This window comes from Pan troglodytes, chromosome 14, assembly GCF_028858775.2.
Source record: "Pan troglodytes isolate AG18354 chromosome 14, NHGRI_mPanTro3-v2.0_pri, whole genome shotgun sequence".
NCBI lineage: Eukaryota > Metazoa > Chordata > Mammalia > Primates > Hominidae > Pan > Pan troglodytes.
Window position 1 is genome coordinate 96,400,035 of NC_072412.2, and position 7,495 is coordinate 96,407,529.

Genomic DNA, 7,495 nt, shown 5'->3' on the forward strand with positions numbered 1-7,495 from the left:
TAATTCTGGAGCCCGATTTGCTGACTTGTGGATAAAAGGAGATCTTAGAAAAATTATTTAGAAAAGTTTTGCTGGAATAAAGAAACTTTCTTCCCTATATGGTTTTAAAAGTTACTGTGTTCTTTAGATCTGGGACACCACAGTTCTGTTAAACAAAAGCCAAAATTGACAAATGGGATCTAATTAAACTAAAGAGCTTCTGCACAGCAAAAGAAACTACCATCAGAGTGAACAGGCAACCTACAACATGGGAGAAAATTTTCGCAACCTACTCATCTGACAAAGGGCTAATATCCAGTATCTACAATGACCTCAAACAAATTTACAAGAAAAAAACAAACAACCCCATCAAAAAGTGGGCAAGGGACATGAACAGACACTTCTCAAAAGAAGACATTTATGCAGCCAAAAAACACATGAAAAAATGCTCATCATCACTGGCCATCAGAGAAATGCAAATCAAAACCACTATGAGATATCATCTCACACCAGTTAGAATGGCAATCATTACAAAGTCAGGAAACAACAGGTGCTGGAGAGGATGTGGAGGAATAGGAACACTTTTACACTGTTGGTGGGACTGTAAACTAGTTCAACCATTGTGGAAGTCAGTGTGGTGATTCCTCAGGGATCTAGAACTAGAAATACCATTTGACCCAGCCATCCCATTACTGGGTATATAACCAAATGACTATAAATCATGCTGCTATAAAGACACATGCACACATATGTTTATTGCGGCATTATTCACAATAGCAAAGACTTGGAACCAACCCAAATGTCCAACAATGATAGACTGGATTAAGAAAATGTGGCACATATACACCATGGAATACTATGCAGCCATAAAAAATGATGAGTTCATGTCCTTTGTAGGGACATGGATGAAACTGGAAACCATCATTCTCAGTAAACTATCGCAAGAACAAAAAACCAAACACCGCATATTCTCACTCATAGGTGGGAATTGAACAATGAGATCACATGGACACAGGAAGGGGAATATCACACTCTGGGGACTGTGTTGGGGTGGGGGGAGGGGGGAGGGATAGCACTGGGAGATATACCTAATGCTAGATGACGAGTTAGTGGGTGCAGCGCACCAGCATGGCACATGTATACATATGTAACTAACCTGCACAATGTGCACATGTACCCTAAAACTTAAAGTATAATTAAAAAAAAAAAAAAAAAAAGAAGACACACCCATCCAAAGGAAAAATTTTATTTTGAACATAAATGTAAAATAGACATGAAAGTTATCCAGAACCAATAAGACTGTGCAGTTTTCTCCCTCTCAAGGGGTATCTGTTTGTGACTTTACACCTTTCTCTACCACCATCCCCCTGCTTAAAATTAATTCCTTTTCTGATTAGTTTTGACTTTAAACATGTTCCATTGAGTACATTTTTATCCTAAGTCTTCTTTGTGCCCATTCATCTGATATTTTTATATAATTAACTTATTCTTTCAGCTTTCAGGTTTAATTAGTTTAAATTTCTTAAGAGTAATGTTTTTGTTTATCTTTTATTTCAAAAACACCTGGCCTGGCTCTGGGTTCATTGCCTCTGAGTCAAGCACTTTTTCTGGATTCTTCAATATTAACCAAGAGGATGCAGGGCAATATGTAATAAAAAATATGGCCACCAAGAGAATTATGCATGAGAAAGTTAGAACTATTTATGGTAGGAATATGAGTAAACATATCTATCATAAGAAGAACACATGGACTTATCAGATACTATCAGTTAAGAAGTTAAATTGCTAACATTTTTATTTGAATGAAACAAATGACAATAGTGAAGGAAAAACACAAAATAATTTTGAATGAACAGTTTCTGTTATAATAGGGCTTTTTAAAAACTAAAATCAACTTAAATGCTGTAAAAAATTCATTAAAAATGGAATATTTTTATGTGTGAAATTTTGAGGTGTAAATGGAGTAAGTCCATTTCCCTCCATTATTATAAAGTAACGTTAATTTTACTAACGTGTTTTCAATACTTTATAATCGTGGATGCTAAGATTATTTTGGATGCAGATCAAATTAGGCACAAGCATTTAAATTTCTTTTTAAATTTCTCACATGATACTTAAGAAATATACAATCATGCAGTGCTTAACAATAGGAATGAAGTCCAAGAAATGTGTTCTTAGATATTTCATTTTTGTGTGAACATCATAGAGTTTACTTACACAAACCTTGATGGGATAGCCTACTACACACCTAGGCTGTGTGGTATAGTCTATTGTTCCTAGGACACAAACCTGTATATATAGGCTATACCAAACCTATATATGGGCTTTTTCTAAACATAGAAAAAGTATAATCTTATGGGACCACCTATATATATATATATGCTCTGTCATTGATTGAAAAGTCATTATGCTATGCACGTCTATAATCCATATGTACTTGTGACTTTTCTATAACAGAGCATATTGTCAAGGAAAACTATACTAATTCTAGAATGCCTTTCTTTCAACGTATCTTTTAATTGCAGATCACTCCAATATGAATTTCAATTTGCATTTTGTTCTCATAAAGTTACTCCTTTATTTCTTGCTAGGATGCTCAATTTTGAAATAAGATGTACACCTGTTAAACTGATGCATTTCTACCCTTCATTTGTTTGTTCTATTTTAATTTTATGTGATAGTTCTCCATTTGATGAGAACAAATAACAATTGCTTTTTCCTAAATCAAGTTGCATATGCATTCAATTTGTCAGGTCTGAATTTAGACATATCGTTTCAGATACTGTCTTCTATTACCATGCTGCACATATTTTTCCAAACTGGCATTTCAATATGCTTTACTTTTTAAAAAACTGATATTCCTAAAATTACCGTTTTCCTTCTCACTCTTTCCTTTCACCTTAACACTTTTCAGTAATGTTTTCTCAAAAAGGAACTTTCAAGCTCAAATAACTATAAAGGTAGGAAAGATGTTTTTAATTAATCATAAAGTGGTACTTAAAAGTTTGCATCTCTAAATGTGAACATATATAGAGAGAAAAAATGAATTTAGCAGCTAAAAAAAGTTAAGAAGAGAGTAAATTGTTCTTATCAAAACATCTTTTAAATTATTTTACACTGTAGTTTATTACAATTTAATTTAAAAATGTATGGTACTTCTGCAATATTAGTATGCCTTTTCTTGCCTCTAAGTTATTTTTTAATTATCTCTGGATATTTCAAGTAAAGTACCAATAAATTGGTGGATTATAAATAATATCTCAATATTTCATTTAATGATATCATTTTAAAATATAATTATTATTCATTCCCAAATTCACTGGATGAGAATAAAGTAGAATATTGGGGAGGGTAACGTTAAGGAAGTAAAATAGACTACTTTCACAAATAAGATCTGTAATTTGAAATTTAAAAATTACTTTAATATATGAAAATTCTGACTTTAAAAATTGCTAACCTACTTCCAGTAAAGGTAGTTACCCACCATTGAAAGTCTTGCAGAATCCCTTTCAAATTTATAATTCAGCAATTATTTCCAAGAGCATGTTTCACAAAATGCATAGAGTGCTTCCTGAAGTTGTATGTCATCCTTTGCAAGGACACTGATAATCTTCTGAGTCATTCCAATTTTAGTGTATGTGCCACCAAAGCAAGCATGATTTTAAGATCTTTTTTTTTTTTTGGTCATATTAGTCTCAATGATCATTAGACAAATTTTTAAATATTCAAAATTTTTCTTATAAATTGAAAATGTATAAGTATATATATTTATGGGGTATAATGTGATGCTATGATTTATAAATATGTGAAATAATAAATTAAACTAATTAGCATACCCATGTCAAATGCTTACTATTTTTGTGTTGAGAACATTTGAAATTTATTATTTTAGCTCTTTTTAAATGGACAATACACTGTAATTAACTACATTCACCATGCTATGAAATTGATCTGAAGAAAAAAACCCTCATTCTTCCCTTCTAAGCTTTTGTACCCTTTGACCATCATCTCCTTATTTCTCCACCTCTAGCTTCTGTAATTTATACTTTACTCTCAGCTATTATGAGTTCAATTGTTTTAGATTCCACATTGTGTTATTTATTTTTCTGTACCTGGATTATTTCGCTTAGCATAATGTTCTCCAATTCCATCCATGTTGCAAATGATAACATTTCCTTCTTTTTTTAAGGCTGAAGAGTATTCTATTATGTGTATATACCAGGTTTTCTTTACCTACTTATCTGTTAATGGACGCTGAGGTTGGCTATTGTGAATATTGCTGCAAAGAACACGGGAGCGCAGACATCTCTTCAACAAACTAATTTCAAATCTCTTATGTAAATATCCAGAAGTGGGATTGCTAAGTCACATGGTAGTTCAATTTAAGTTTTTTGAGGAGCCTCTGTATAGTTTTCCATATGGCTGTACTAATTAATATTCTCATCAACAATATACAAGTGTACCTTGATCTCTACATCCTCCAACACTAGTTAAGTTCCTCTTTTTGATAAGAACCATTTTGACAGGTGTGAGGTGATATTATGGTTTTAACTTGGATTTTCCTAATGATTATCTGTAATGATTAGTAATGTTGAGCATTTTTCATACCTCTGTTGGCCATTTGTAAGTCTTTTAAAAAAAAAGTCTATTCAGGTCCCTTGCCCATTTTTTAAATCAAGTTATTTGTTTTCTTGCTATTGAGTTGCTTGAGTTCCTTATATATTTTTGATATAAACCCTTTATCAGATGTGGGGCTTATAAATATTTTCTCTCAATCCACAGGTTGTCTCTGCACACTGTTAATTCATTCCTTTGCTGTGCAGAAGTTTTTAGTTTGATGTAATCCTATTTGTCTATTTTTGTTTTGTTGCCTGTGCTTTTGGGGTCAAATCCAAAAAAATCATTGCTCAGGCCAATGTCATATAGTTTTGCTAAAATGTCATGTGTGCTTTCTTCTAGTAGTTTTACAGTTTCTGCTCTTACATGTAAGTCCTTATTAAATTTTGAGCAGATTTTTGTGCATAGTATGAGATAAGGGTCCAATTTCATTCTTCTAAATGTAGATATCCAATTATCCCAGCAACACTTTTTGAAGAGACTGTCCTGTTCTTATTGTATGTTGTTGGCTCCTTTGTCAAAAATCATTTCTGGGCTCTCTATTCTGTTGGTTTATGTGTCATTTTTATTACAGTACCATGCAGTTTTAATATATTAGTTTTGTAGTACACAGACATACCTTGGATATATTGCAGGTTTGGATCCAGATCACAGCATCAAAGCAAATATCACAGTAGGAAAGGCAAATGAATTTCTTGGTTTCTGAGTGCCTATAAAAGTTATATTTAAACTATAATCTCTTAAGCATGCAACAGCATTATGTCTTTTAAAAAGTACAATACAAAAAATACTTTATTGCTAAAAAATGCAGACACAGAGACTTGAAATGAGCACATGTTGTTGGAAAAATGATGTTGATAGACTTGATCAATGCAATGTTGCCACAAACCTTCAATTTGTAAAAAATGCAATATCCGCAAAGTGCAATAAAGTGAAGTATAAAAAACAAACAAACAAGTTATGTCTGTAGCTCGAAATCAGATAGTGTGACATCTTTAGCTTTGTTCTTTTTGTTCACGACTACCTTGGCTATTCATGGATTTTGTGGTTCTATACATATTTTAGGATTCCTTTTTCTATTTCTATGAAGAAAAATGAAATTTAGGGATTGCATTGACACTATGCTCTATGGACTGCTTTGAGTAGTATGGACATTTTCACAATATTACTTCTCCCGGTACATGAACACAGGTCATTTTTTCTTTTATTTATGCTCTTTTCAATTTATTCTATTAATTTTTATAGGTTTAAGTTTACTTGTTTTTTACCTCCTTGGTTAAATCTATTCCTAAATATTTAATTTTTTGAAATTATTGCATGTGGAATTTTTTTGAATTGTTCATTATTAGAGTATAGAAACACGACTGATTTTGGAGTGTCAATTTGTGTCTTGTAACTTCATTGCATTCATTTATTAGTTCTAACAGGGTTTTTTGGTAAAGTCTAGGATTTTCTATATATATGACGATGTTGACAGCAAACAGTAACACTTTCACTTCTTTTTTTTTCCTAGTTGAATGCTTTTTATTTATTTCTCTTGCTAATTACTCTGGCAAGAACTTTCACTACTACATTGAAGAGAAGCAATAGGTATCCTTTTTGAATTAAGAAAAGGAAAATAAGTACCTGTTTCTTAATTCAGAACTTAGAGAAAAGGCTTTTAATTTTTCACCATTCAGTATAATATTAGCTGTGGGCTTTTCATATATGGTATTTATTGTGTTGAAGCATATTCCTTTTCTAGCTAATTTGATGAGAGTTTTTATTATAAAAGGATGTTGAATTTTGTCAAATGCTTTTTCTGTATCTAATGAAATTATCATATGGCTTTTGTTCTTCATTCTGTTAATATGAAGTATCATATTTATTGATTTTTGTATGTTGAATGATTTTTGCATCCCAGGGATAAATCAAACTTGATTATGGTGCATAAATCCTTTTAAAATGTTGTTGGATTTGCTTTGTTAGTACTTTGTTGAGGATCATCAAGGCTATTGGCCTGTAATTTTCTATTCTTGTGGTGTCCTTGTCTGGCTTTGATATCCAAGTAATGTTGGCTTCCTAAAAAATTGTGTAGAATTATTCCCTCCTCTTCTATTTTTTGGAATAGTTTGAGGAGAATTGGTATTAGTGCTTCCTTAAATGTTTGGTAGAATTCAGCAGTGAAACCATATGGTCCTGGGCTTTTCTTTAATTGGAAACTATTTATTACTGATTGAATTTCCCCATTCATTATTGGTCCGTTCAAATGTTCTCTTTCTTCATGCTTCAGTCTTGGTAGGTTGTCCCTGTTTAGGAATTCATCAATTTCTTCTAGGTTATCTAATTTACTGACATGTAATTATTCACAGTAATATTTTATTACCCTTTGTATTTCTATATTATCAATTGTAAGGTCTACTCTTTCATTTTTAATTTTCTTTTCTTCTCCCTTTTTTCCCTAATCTAGCCAATGGTTTGTCAACTTTATCTTTTGAAAAATTCAATTCAGTTTCATTGATCTTTTCACTTTTTTTTGGTCTCTATTTTACTTATTTATGATCTGATCTTTGTAACTTCCTTCTGCTAACTTTGGGCTTAGTTTGTTCTTTTTCTAGTTCCTCAAGGAGTAACTGTAAGTTGCTTGAGATTTTTATTCCCTTTTGATGTAGGTATTAACTGCTAAAAACTTCCCTCTCAGACCCACTTTTGCTGTGTCCCATAAGTTTGGGTATAATGTGTTTTTATTTTCATTTGTCTTAAAATATATGTAAATTTCCCTTTTGACTTCTTCACTGACCCATTTGTTGTTCAAGAGTATATTGTCTAATTTCCATGTATTTGTGAATTTTCCAAAATTCCTTCTGTTATTGATTTCCAGTTTTCTACCATTGTGGTCAGAAAAAATACTTTACACAAT

The 7,495-nt window shown here is 31.8% G+C and overlaps 1 pseudogene; it reads right to left on the reverse strand.

Moving 5' to 3' along the window:
• Window positions 1–3,532: 3,532 nt before the first annotated feature.
• LOC112205268 (U6 spliceosomal RNA) lies at window positions 3,533–3,632 on the reverse strand (annotated as a pseudogene).
• Window positions 3,633–7,495: the final 3,863 nt, after the last annotated feature.